This window comes from Prionailurus bengalensis, chromosome E1 (assembly GCF_016509475.1).
Source record: "Prionailurus bengalensis isolate Pbe53 chromosome E1, Fcat_Pben_1.1_paternal_pri, whole genome shotgun sequence".
Taxonomy (NCBI): Eukaryota; Metazoa; Chordata; class Mammalia; order Carnivora; family Felidae; genus Prionailurus; species Prionailurus bengalensis.
Genome location: NC_057347.1, coordinates 25,263,897 through 25,277,120, shown reverse-complemented (window position 1 = coordinate 25,277,120; position 13,224 = coordinate 25,263,897). Strand labels below are relative to the sequence as shown.

Sequence of the window (13,224 nt, the reverse complement as noted above, 5' to 3'; positions counted from 1 at the left end):
AAACAAACATTTTTTCAATAAAAAGTATTTGGAAGACATCATTTAAAAGAAAGTGAACAGGGATCAGGAAGCTGAAATTAGAAAACTAGTATTTTTTTTTAACAGTACTTATAATTATCTGCACAAGTAAGGTTTTAAAAACCAAAGTCTCATTAGAGAACTTGGGAATATTAATACCAGGAACAAAACCATCTATCTGTAAGTGATACATGAAAATAAAAAATTTTACTAAAATTAATTAAATATAAATATGAAGTGTAATCTGCTAGAATTTCTAATATTTGTAAATTTAACAGTGGAAGACAAGTTATATTCCTTCATGTATAGAAAGTGAATCCTGATATACCTGAACACCAGGCATAGAGTCCACTACAAGAGAATTATATGTACTTGTGTAATCAACTTCCAATTCACATCAATGAATATTAAGCATCTGTTATAAAATCAATATGACAAAAGATATCCTTCCTGAACAAAACTATTGCACCTCACAAAACACTAATTCAAGCATTCTATTCTTTTTTTTTTTTTTTTTTTAATTTTTTTTTCAACGTTTATTTATTTTGGGGACAGAGAGAGACAGAGCATGAACGGGGAAGGGGCAGAGAGAGAGGGAGACACAGAATCGGAAACAGGCTCCAGGCTCTGAGCCATCAGCCCAGAGCCCGACGCGGGGCTCGAACTCCCGGACCGTGAGATCGTGACCTGGCTGAAGTCGGATGCTTAACCGACTGCGCCACCCAGGCGCCCCAAGCATTCTATTCTTAAATCACAACCTTATCTTCCAGCAAGTTTGCTCAACCACTTCCATTATGATCCATTCTCTGACTTCATTAGGCCCTCAGGTCCACTGACACCCCTACCTTCTCTCTATTCTATAGATCATCTTATATTGACTCTTTCCATCTTACACCTTGGATCAATTATCTCAGTAACTTCTGTCAATAATCTACAGTCTCAAATCATTTTTTGTGGAATCTCTGCATGGTGCCCAACTCACAAAATCTCAATCCTAGATGAATCCAACTATCCATTATCTTAGTACATTCTATGGCAATCCAGCACTGCTATAGAAATATCACACAAAATATCACCTAGGGGCACCTAGGTGGCTCAGTCAGTTAAGCATCTAACTTTGCCTCAGGTCATAAGCTCACAGTTCATGAGTTCAACCCTCACGTCAAGCTCTCTACTGTCAGCACAAAGCCCAGTTTGGATACTCTGTCCCCCTCTCTCTCTTCTCTTCTGCTCTCACACACATGCCCACACATGCTCACTTTCTCTCTCTCTCAAAAATAAAAAAAAAAGTTTTTAATATTTAAAAAAAAGAAATATTACACAATCCTACTACATTATCTATTACATTAAAATGAAGAATTTCAATTAATCATGAGCCACCCTTACCAGAAAAGTGAAAAAGCAAGCCACAGCAGGGGAAAAGAGACTTGTAACAAATATAACCCCACAAGGACATATCTCATACACATAACAATTAAAAATCAATATGAAAAAGTCATTAGAAAAACAGGCTGGAGATGTGAAAAAACACTTCAAAAAAAGGATATTCAAATAAATCCAATATCAATAAATATGAAAAGTAGCTCAATCGCATTTGTAATTAAGGAAGTGTTGATTAAAACCACAATGACAAAGGGCCCCTGGGTGGCTCAGTCGGTTAAGCACCCAAACTTCAGCTCAGGTCATGATCTTACAGATCTCATGGTTCATGAGTTCGGGCTCCACATCGGGCTCTGTCCTGACAGCGCAGAGCCTGGAGCCTGCTTCAGATTCTGCATCTCCCTCTCTCTCTGCCCCTCCCCCGCCCTCTCTCTCAAAAAAATAAACAAACGTTAAAAAAAAAATTTTTTTTAAACCACAATGACAAAACCAAGGGGCAGGATGTGGAATAAAGTAATTGTTTATTTACTGCTAGTGAATGTAAAGCAGTACAATCGCTTTGGAAAACAGTTTGACAATATATTCTCAAATTGAAGATACCATGCCCTTTGACCAAGTAGTTCTACTCCAGATATACACTCATTTGAAGCCAAGAGACAAGCACATGAATATCCACAGCAGCATTAACTTTAAAAATTTTTTTCGGGGCGCCTGGGTGGCGCAGTCGGTTAAGCGTCAGACTTCAGCCAGGTCACGATCTCGCGGTCCGTGAGTTCGAGCCCCGCGTCGGGCTCTGGGCTGATGGCTCAGAGCCTGGAGCCTGTTTCTGATTCTGTGTCTCCCTCTCTCTCTGCCCCTCCCCCGTTCATGCTCTGTCTCTCTCTGTCCCAAAAATAAATAAACGTTGAAAAAAAAAAATTTTTTTTTTAAAAAAAATTTTTTTTCAAGCCTATTTATTTTTTTCTTAGTAATCCCTACACCCAACGTGGGGCTTGAACTCACAACCCCTAGATCAAGAGTCACACACTCTACCGACCGAGCCAGCCAGGCACCTCCATAGCAACAGTGTTTGTAAAGAGCCAACAGCTGGAATCAATCCAAATGTCCATCAAAACGAAAGTGGAAAAGCACAGTGGGTATATTGCAACAATGGAATAGTACTGAACCACTGCCATACATCATAACATGGATGAACGTACGAACATAATAAGCAAAAGAAGCCAGATATAAAAAAAACTATATAGTGAATAATTTTATTTATGTGAAATTCAAAATCACTAGGCAATTAGGTAGCAATATTCTATTTCTTACCCTAGGTGATTGTTACACAGGTGGTTTTGTAAAAATTTGTTCACTGAGCCATACTTTTGTATTATTTACCATGATATATTTGCACAATAAATAAGGTTTTAAAAAATCATAAATTGAAACAATAATATCCCTCTTCCTTTATTTGACTTCATTACTCTCCTCTCCTTCTAGAAGCTAAATTCCTTGATTATTTGCCACTGTCATCTATTCTGCATTTCTTTCACCCCAAATCCATTTCAAAACGTTTTCTGTTCTCACTGATAATCAATATAACCTCAGCAATAATCTCCAAGTTGTTGAATGCAACATGTGTTTTTTAAGCCCATCTTTTCAGACTATTTAGCAGCTATAATCAATGCTCATCAGTTTCTCCTTAAAATATTTTCCTTTGGTTTTCCATGTACAACCTTTCCTAGTTTTCCTCCTATTGCTGTAATCATTCCTTCACCATTTCCTCCACTGGCTCAACCCTTTCCAACTATTCTTTAAATATTGAAGTTGTCCAGGGGCGCCTGGGTGGCGCAGTCGGTTAAGCGTCCGACTTCAGCCAGGTCACGATCTCACGGTCCGTGAGTTCGAGCCCCGCGTCAGGCTCTGGGCTGATGGCTCAGAGCCTGGAGCCTGTTTCCGATTCTGTGTCTCCCTCTCTCTCTGCCCCTCCCCCGTTCATGCTCTGTCTCTCTCTGTCCCAAAAATAAATAAAAACGTTGAAAAAAAAAAATTTAAATATTGAAGTTGTCCAAAGCTAATTCCTAAACACTCTTTTCTTCTCACAATATACCCTCTCAAGTGGTCTCATTCCATCCTCTAATTCCATTAGTGTATGCTAGTGACTTCCTCAACATAGGTTTTTGGACGTCTCAGTAGAAAATCAAATTCTACTCAAAGATGATTTCCCGGGCACCTCGGTGGCTCAGTTGGTTAAGACTCTCACTTCGGCTCAGGTCACTGTCTCGTGGTTCATGGGTTTGAGCCCTGCATCAGGCTGTGGGCTGACAACTCAGAGCCTGGAGCCTGCTTTGGATTCTGTGTCTCTCTCTCCTCCTCTCACACACACACACTCTCTCTCTCTCTCTCAAAAATAAACATTAAAAAAAAAAAAGAAAGATAATGATTTTGTCGCAAATCTGATCTTCCTCCAAGGTTCACAATTTTGGTGAATAGCATGATTATCTAGCCAGTTGGCAAAGTCAGGAATCACCTTCTTCCTTCTCTCTTGCAATAAATCTACCACCAATCTATCACCTGTGTCTTCCTAAACAGCTCTCTTCTTACACCAACATCAACTCCAAAAGCATAAAATGGCTTCCTGCATCCACCATTGCCCATAAACTCCATACAACAAGTGCTTTTTTAAAAAATACAAATAATGACATACTTCTTCACCTCCATCCACTATATTAGTTATGCCCCATTGCTCAACTATAAAGATCAAAATGTTTAACAAAGCTTATAATCAGTCATTTTTTTTACTTTCTTTTGACACAAATTCCCTGGCACAAAGTTAACAGCACATGGTTCTATGTCTAGGAAAATTCAGAATTACAAACTTATTTTCCAAGGGCATAATTCTCTTTATATCTAACATCAATAGTCTTTCATAGTTTTCGATGTGCTCTGATACCTAGATCATCTAATCTGACACACAACAATCCTGTTTTATACAAAGAGCAGGAGCCAATTTCATTTTGACAAATTAGGTATAATTTACTCAAAACTGAAGAAATCCCTCAGGATTTTTTTTTTTTGAGAGATATTACATGTGAGCACAGGAGAAGGGCAGAGGGCGGGGGAAGGAGGAGGGGGAGAGATAGAGAGAGATTTTGAGAGAATCTTAAGTCTCACACCTAGCACAGAACCCAACTTGGGGCTCAATCTCATGACCATGAGATCATGACCTAAGCCAAAATCAAGAGTCAGACACTTCACCAATTTATCCACCCAGGTGCCCCAAGAAATCTCCAGATTCTTGATACACAATCCAGGTATCTTTCTAATACAGCTACCATCTTGATCACAGATTATTATTTTTAGAAGGGCTCAAATGCCACATATAAAACCCTGAGGTCATTATATGAACAAAATCTCCTTTCTCTTATTTTAGATTCTGCTTAGTCACTTGCACTACTTTTCTTTCTCTGGATGGTGGTACAGAAGACTTCATTACTCTTGAATGAAACTCCTAATTTTATAAAAATTGTATGCATCCTTATTCTTTGACTTTCCTTTATATCCTCTATTATACCATCACTGGTTATTCTACCCATAGCTGCTCTTTATCTTCTTTTCTGGTTTCTTTTTTATTCCACCCATAAATATGGGTTTTACAGTCTCTCCTTTAGAGATATGTAGCATTCTTTTGTGGTTTTAGACAACTACAATGTTCTCCTTTCATTCACCCATCTTCCAAAACCTTGTCCAGTCTTATAAGTGAACTTCATACTGCACTCTGTACACTCTCCCTCCTTAGAAAAATGTTTGCAATTGGTGGAGGAGGCAGGGGCTGGGTTTTCGACTCACCTAAAAAATCTAGGTGTAAAGTGAAATTAGATCTTTCTCCCAAACCAGCTTCTTCTGTATTCCACATTGTACTAACAGCAGCAACACACTGCCAATACCCAGCTAGGTACACCTGGTGGGTGGCTTAGTCGGTTGAGTGTCCAACTCGATTTTGGCTCAGGTCATGATCCCAGACTCATGATCCACAGTCAGCATGGAGCCTGCTTAAGATTCTCTCTCTCTCTCTCTCTCTCTCTCTCTCTCTCTCTCTCCCTCTGACCCTCTCCCCCACTCACACTCTGTCTAAAATAAAAATAAAATAAAATAAACTGCCAATACCCAGTCTAAAAACTGAGACGTCATTTTTAGTAGATGCTAGTAGATGAATGAGAAGTAAGGCAGAAAAGAATGTTTCAGCCAAAAGGCCCCCTGTACAAAGATTCTGAGGAATGAAAAGTTCTGTGCCATTAATGACCTGAAAGCCAAGTGGGGCTGAAATATAGCTTTTGAGGGGACATAGATGGGAAAAGGAATAAGAGTTTGAAGCACTTGTGAGACATCTAAGTGAAAGGTCTAGGAGACAGCTGAAATGTGGACCCAAGCACACTAGAGCAACAGAGACTTACAGCAGCTATTATCTTTGTATGCTTCACACACTTCTTACTCTAAACCTCCCCCCTTACCTGGTAATTGATCTCACTCCCCACTAAGCATAGGAACAGGCACACAGCCAGTTGAGCCAATTCTAGTACTACATCCTTGGCCATTGCAACTATACCAGTAACTGGAAGGTAATCTTCGTGGATCACCAAAAGAATACTTTGTCCTCCTTGATCATATAGCATAATCATAAAGGTATGATCAGAGAGCTCTGAGTAATCACTGCTCCATCCTCGTTAGAGAAGTCAAAGAAGAGAAGCAAGCATTCATAAAGAAGTAGTGGCAAGAAGTGAATGACTAGAAGTTTCAAGCCACTATCCTTTCCAGCTATATGATATGAGTAGGATAAAGAAACTAATTCTCCTGGGGCACCTAGGTGGCTCAATCGGTTAAGCATCCAACTTGATTTTGGCTCAGGTCAGATGATTCCGGGGTCATGGGATCAAGCCCCACATCAGACTCCATCTGCACTGAGCGTGGAGGCTGCTTGGGATTCTCTCTCTCTTTCCCTCCATCCCTCTCCCCCACTCGTGCTCTCTAAAATATAAATAAATAAATAAATAAATAAATAAATAATTCCCCTATGAAAACTAGTATGGTGCCTCCTCAAAAAAATTAAAAACAGAATTAATGTATGAGCCAACAATTCCACTTATGGATACATACTCAGAAAAAATTGAAAACAGAAACTCAAAGAGAGATTTGTACACAAATATTAATAGCACAATTATTTACAAAGCCAAAAGATGGAAGCAACCCAAATGACCATCGATGAACAAATAAACAAAATGTGATATATACAAACAATGCAATATTATACAGACTTAAAAAGAAAAGAAATATCATATCGTATATAATATTTAATAATTATTTATATATTTTTTATATATATTAAATATAATATAGTATACGTTATATCATATTAAAAGGAAATACATGCTACAGCATGGATGAACCTTGACATCTGGAGTGAAATATGCCAGCACAGAAAGACAAACGCCACTTACAAAGTACCTTGAGTAGTCAAATTCATAGAGCCAGAAAGTAAAATGGTGGTTGCCAAGAGCTAATGGGAAGGTGAGAATGTGGGGCTGGGTACAGAGTTTCAGTTTTACAAGATGAAAAGAGGTCTAGGCATTGTTTGCATAACAATGTGAATGCACTTAACACTACTAAACTGTACACTTAAAAATGGTTAAAATGGGGGCACCTGGGCGGCTCAGTTGGTTGAGACTCTTAATTTCAGCTCAGGTCATGATCTCATAGTTTGTGGGATTGAGCCCCACAGCAGCCTCTGTGCTGATAGCACAGGGCCTGCTTTGGATTCTCTCTCTCCTTCCCTGTCTGCCCCTCCCCCACTCACTCAGGCTCTCTCTCAATTAAAAAAACATCTTTTTAAAAGATTAAAATGGTAAATTTTATGTTATATGTATTTTACCACAATAAAAAAAAATTTGATTCTCTTAAACCAATCACACCTGGAAAAAAACAAACCTGTTGAATATAAAAATGGATACCTAAGTATAATAGTGAGTACTATACTATACTATAGCATAGTATATATAATGCACTATATAACACATGGAATATAGTAGTATACTAGTACTTTTATACTAGAACTGACCAAGTCAAGATGGGCTAGGGAGTGATAAGAATTTCCCCTCACAGGCTAGAAGGTTGGCAGTTCTTGTAATACTATAGAAAACCAGCTGGTTAACATGATGCATTTTGGGACTCAAATTATATGCTCACCTTTAGGGAATCTGATAGAAAAATGTTAGGATATTAACTTGCTTTGGCTACTTCTTGTGCTTTTTCCAGTACAATGCCTCAAGAAAAACAAGCTTAGATATAAACCAGACTGCCTGGAAGCAGAAAGAGAATAGTGACAATGACACTAAGGGACATAATCCCACTCTCCAATGAGTTCCAAAAGCAGTAGTCTCTACCTAACACCAAGTCAAAGTTAATGCAACGATTAAGAATGGAGACACCTAGGAAAACCCAGGATTAGAGAGTCCCAATAAGCCATGTTCCTTAGAATTATCTTCTGTCAGTCGTCAACTACTCAACCCCCAACCATGATAAGTCATAATGAAACGGGCTGCAATCTGGAGACAAAGGGCCAACTGGTACCACTCTTATCATTCCAAACTAAAAAGCAGAGCTTCCAGGCCTGATGAAAGGAGGAGAAAGTAACCACCAGAGCAGAATTTTCAATTAGAACACTGTAACTTTTAATTTAATTAATAGCTAATAGAGTTTCATTAATAATATAAAATAATTTAAATCTATAGACAGCTAATAACCTTCTAAATTATTCTGCAAGACTTTGAATGGCACACTGGACCAGACTGACTTAAGAGATATATTCACAACATTTCATCATAAAGCAGCAGAACACACATTCTTTTTGAGTGCACATGGAACACTCTCCTGAATAGATCACATATTTGGTCACAAATCAGTCCTCAACAAGTACAAAAAGACTGAGATCATATCGTGTATACTTTCAGACCACAACACTATGAAACTTGAAGTCAACCACAAGAAAAATTTGGAAAGACGATAAATACATGGAGGCTAAAGAACACCCTACTATGGAATCATTGAGTTAACCAGGAAATTAAAGAAAAAATAAAAAAAATACATAGAAGAAAATGAAAATAAAAACATAACAGTCCAGAACCTTTGGGATGAAGCAAAGGTAATCATAAGAGGGAAGTATATTATAATAGAGGCCTACCTCAAGAAGCAAGAAAAGTCTCAAATTCACAACCTAATCTAACACCTAAAGGAGGTAGAAAAGGAACAGCAAATAAAGCCTAAAGCCAGCAGAAGAAGGGAAACAATAAAGATTAGAGCAGAAATAAATGACATAGAAACAGACAAACAAAACAAAACAAGAAACAGAACAGACCAATGAAACTAAAAGCTGGTTTTCTGAAAGAAATAATAAAACTGATATATCCCTAGCCAGACTTATCAAAAAGAAAAGATAAGGGCCTCAAATAAATAAAATCACAAATGAAAGAGGAGAGATCACAACACCACAGAAAAACAAACAATTATAAGAGCATATTATGAAAAATTATATGCCAACAAACGGTAATCTGGAAGAAATGGATAAATTCCTAGAAACATACAAACTACCAAAACTGAAACAGGAAGAAACAGAAAATTTGAACAGACTCAAAATCAGCAAACAAATTGAATCAGTAATAAAAAATCTCCCAACAAACAAAAGTCCAGGGCCAGATGACTTCCCAGGGGAATTCTACCAGACATTTAAACCAAACATTTAAAGAAGAGTTAATATACCTATTCTTCTCAAACTGATCCATAAAATAGAAATGGGAGGAAAACTTCCAAACTCATTCTATGAGGCGAGCATTACCTTGATTCCAAAACAAGACAAAGATCCCACTAAAATGGAGAATTACACACCAATATCCCTGATGAACATGGACGCAAAAATTCTCAAAAAGATACTAGTAAATCAAATCCAACAGTACCTTAAAAGAATTATTCACCACAATTCTTGGACTGCAGGAGTGCTTCAATATTCATAAATCAATGTGATATGCCGCATTAATGAAAGGATAAGAACCATATGATCTCTCAACAGATGCAGAAAAAGTATTTGACCAAATACAGCATCAATTCTTGATAAAAACCTTCACCAAAGTAGGGATAGAGGAAACACCTCAACATCATAAAGGCCATATACAAAAGACCCTTAGCTAATATTCTCAATGGGGAAAAACTGAAAGCTTTTTCTCTATGGTCAGAAACAAGACAGGGATGTTCACTCTTACCACTGTTGCTCAACATAAAATTTCAAGTCCTAGCCTCAACAATCAGAAAAACAAAAAGAAATAAAAGGCATCCAAATGGAATTGAAAGGAGTCAAACTTTCACTATTCACAGACAACATGATACTCTATGCAGAAAACCCAAAAGACTCCACCAAAAAATTGCTAGAACTGATACACAAATTCAGCAAAGTCATAGGATATAAACTCAATGTACATTCTGTTGCAATTCTATACACCAATAATGAAGGAGCAGAAAACAAAATCAAGGAATTGATCCCATTTAAAATTGCACCAAAAAAACGTAAGATAGCTAGGAATAAACCTAACCAAAAAGGTAAAAGGTCTGTACTCTGAAAACTATAGAACACTTATGAAAGAAATCGCAGATGACACAAAGAAATGGAAAAACATTCCATGCTCATAGGTCGGAAGAACAAATATTGTTAAAATGTCTACACTACCCAAAGCAATCTAGCCATTTAATGCAATCCATATCAAATTACCAAATGCAAATCCATATCAAAGCATTTTTCACAGAGCTAGAACAATCTTAAATTTGGATGGAACCAGGAAAGGCTCCAAATAGCCAAAGCAATTTTTAAAAAGAAAAGCAAACCTGGAGGCATCACAATTCCAGACCTCAAGCTATAATACAAAGCTGCAGTCATCAAGACAGTATGGTACTGGCACAAAAACAGATATACAGATCAATGCGACACAACAGAAAACCCAGAAATGGACCCACAACTAAATGGTCAATTGATCTTCAACAAAGCAGAAAAAAATATCCAAGGGAAAAAAAGACAGTCTCTTCAACAAATGGTGTGGGAAAAACTGGACAGCAACATGCAAGAGAATGAAACTGGACAACTTTATTACACCATACACAAAAATAAATTAAAAAATGGATGAAAGACCTAAATGTAAGACAGAAAACCAGAAAAATCCTAGAGGACAACACAGGAAGCAATCTCTCTGATATCGGCCGTGGCAACTTCTTATGGACATGTCTCCAGAGGCATGGGAAACAAAAGCAAAAATGAACTATAGGGATTTCATCAAGATAAAAAGCTTCTGCAGAGCAAACAATCAACAAAATTAACAGGCAGCCTATAGAATGGGAGAAGATATTTGCAAATGATGTACTGGATAAAAGCTTAGTATCCAAAATCTATAAAGAACTTATCAAACTCAATGGCCAAAAAACAAATAATCCAGGGAAGAAATGGACAGAAGACATGAAGAGACATTCTTCCAAAGAAGGTATCCAGATGGCCAAAAGACACATGAAAAGATGCTCCACATCACTCATCATCAGGGAAATATAAATCAAAACCACAATGAGATACCACTTCAAACCTGTCAGAATGGCTAACATTAACAACACAAGAAACAACAGGTGTTGGTGAGGATGTGGAGAAAGGAGAACCCTCTAATACTGCTGGTGGGGATGCAAACTGGTGCAGCCACTCTGGAAAACAGTATGGAGTTTCCTCCAAAAATTAAAAATAAAACTACCCTACAACCCAGCAATTGTACTACCAGGTATTTTTCCAAGGGATACAGGTGTGCCGTTTCGAAGTGACACATACACCCCAATGTTTACAGCAGCACTATCAACAATAGCCAAAGTATGGAAAGAGCCCAAATGTCCAACGATGGATGAATAGATAGATAAGATGTGGTGTGTGTGTGTGTGTGTGTGTATACACATATATATATATGTATGTATATACAAATATATATACATATATATATGTATATATATATATACACACACACACACACACATACATACAATGGAGTATTACTTGGCAATCAAAAAGAATGAAATCTTGCCATTTGTAACTACGTGGATGGAACTAGAGGTTATTATGCTAAGTGAAATCAATCAGAGAAAGACAAATAACATATGACTTCACTCATATGAGGACTTTAAGAGACAAAACAGATGGACATAAGGGAAGGGAAGCAAAAATGATATAAAAACAGGGAGGGGGACAAAACATAAGAGACTCTTAAATATGGGGAACAAACAGAGGGTTGCTGGAGGGACTGTGGGAGGAGGGATGGGCTAAATGGGTAAGGAGCATTAAGGAATCTACTCCTGAAATCATTGTTGTACTATATGCTAACTAATTTGGATGTAAATGACTGAAATGAAATGAAATGAAATGAAATGAAATGAAATGAAATGAAATGAAATGAAATATTTAAAAAAAAGACACCCTAAAAGACTCCACCAAAAAACTACAAGTTTCTGTGAATTCAGTAAGTGAATTCACACTTCATAAGTGAATTTAGTAAGGTCACAGGATACAAAATCAGTGTATAGAAATCTGTTGCACTTCTATACATTAACAATAAAGGAACATAAAGACAAATTGTGAAGGCAGTCCTATTTATGATTATATCAAAAATAACAAAATACCTAGAAATAAACTTAACCAAAGAGGTGAAAGCTCTGTATTCTAAACGTGATACCTGAAACCATAAATATCCTAGAAGAGAGCACAGGTAGTAATTTCTTGGATATCAGCTGTAACAACACTTTTCTAGATACATTTCCTAAGGCAAGGGAAACAAAAGCAAAAATAAACTATTTGGACTATATTTTTTAAAAAGCTTCTGTACAGCAGAGGAAACAATCAATAAAACCAAAAGATAACCTTCTGAAAAATAAATAAATAAATAAAAATAAAACAACTACTGTAAGTTCAATAGCACACACAGACTAAAATAATTTTCAAGCAAGACCCATCTACATTTCCAGGTGCATTTTACTTCAATAAAGCAAAGGCTTTATGGAATATTATGCCAGCAATTCTTACTCACTATTTAAAAACAAAACAATAAAAAACACAAAACAACAGAAACCATGCTTAGGTAAAGATTATTTTGACATTTTCTAAATGTTAATTTTGCGATATTAAAATCATTTTGGTTTTTGTTGTGGACATGAACCTATGCCTTTAAAAATTATTTTCAGTAATCCCTATCAAAATAACACCAGCATTCTTCACAGAGCTAGAACAAACAATCCTAAATTTAGATGGAACCAGAAAAGACCCCAATAGCCAAAGCAATCCTGAAAAAAGAAAACCAACGCAGGAGGCATCACAATCCTGGATGTCAAGCTGTATTACAAAGCTGTAATCATCAAGACAGTATGGTACTGGCACAAGAACAGATATACAGATCAATGGAACAGAAAAGAAAACCCAGAAATGGGCCCACAAATGAATGGCCAACTAATCTTTGACAAAGCAGGAAAGAATATTCAATGGAAAAAAGATAGTCTCTTCAGCAAACGGTGCTGGGAAAACTGGACAGCAACATGCAGAAGAATGAACCTGGACCACTTTCTTACACCACACACAAAAATAAACTCAAAATAGATGAAAGACATAAATGTAAGACAGGAAGCCATCAAAATCCTAGAGGAGAAAATAGGCAACAACCTCTTTAACCTCAGCCACAGCAACTTCTTACTTGACATGTCTCCAGAGGCAAGGGAAACAAAAGCAAAAATCAACTA

At 37.1% G+C, this 13,224-nt stretch overlaps 1 protein-coding gene across 1 annotated transcript in view; it reads right to left on the bottom strand.

Moving 5' to 3' along the window:
- BCAS3 (BCAS3 microtubule associated cell migration factor) overlaps positions 1-13,224 on the bottom strand; it is a 629,762-nt gene that overhangs the window by 601,299 nt on the left and 15,239 nt on the right. The gene's annotated exons all lie outside the window — the stretch shown is intronic.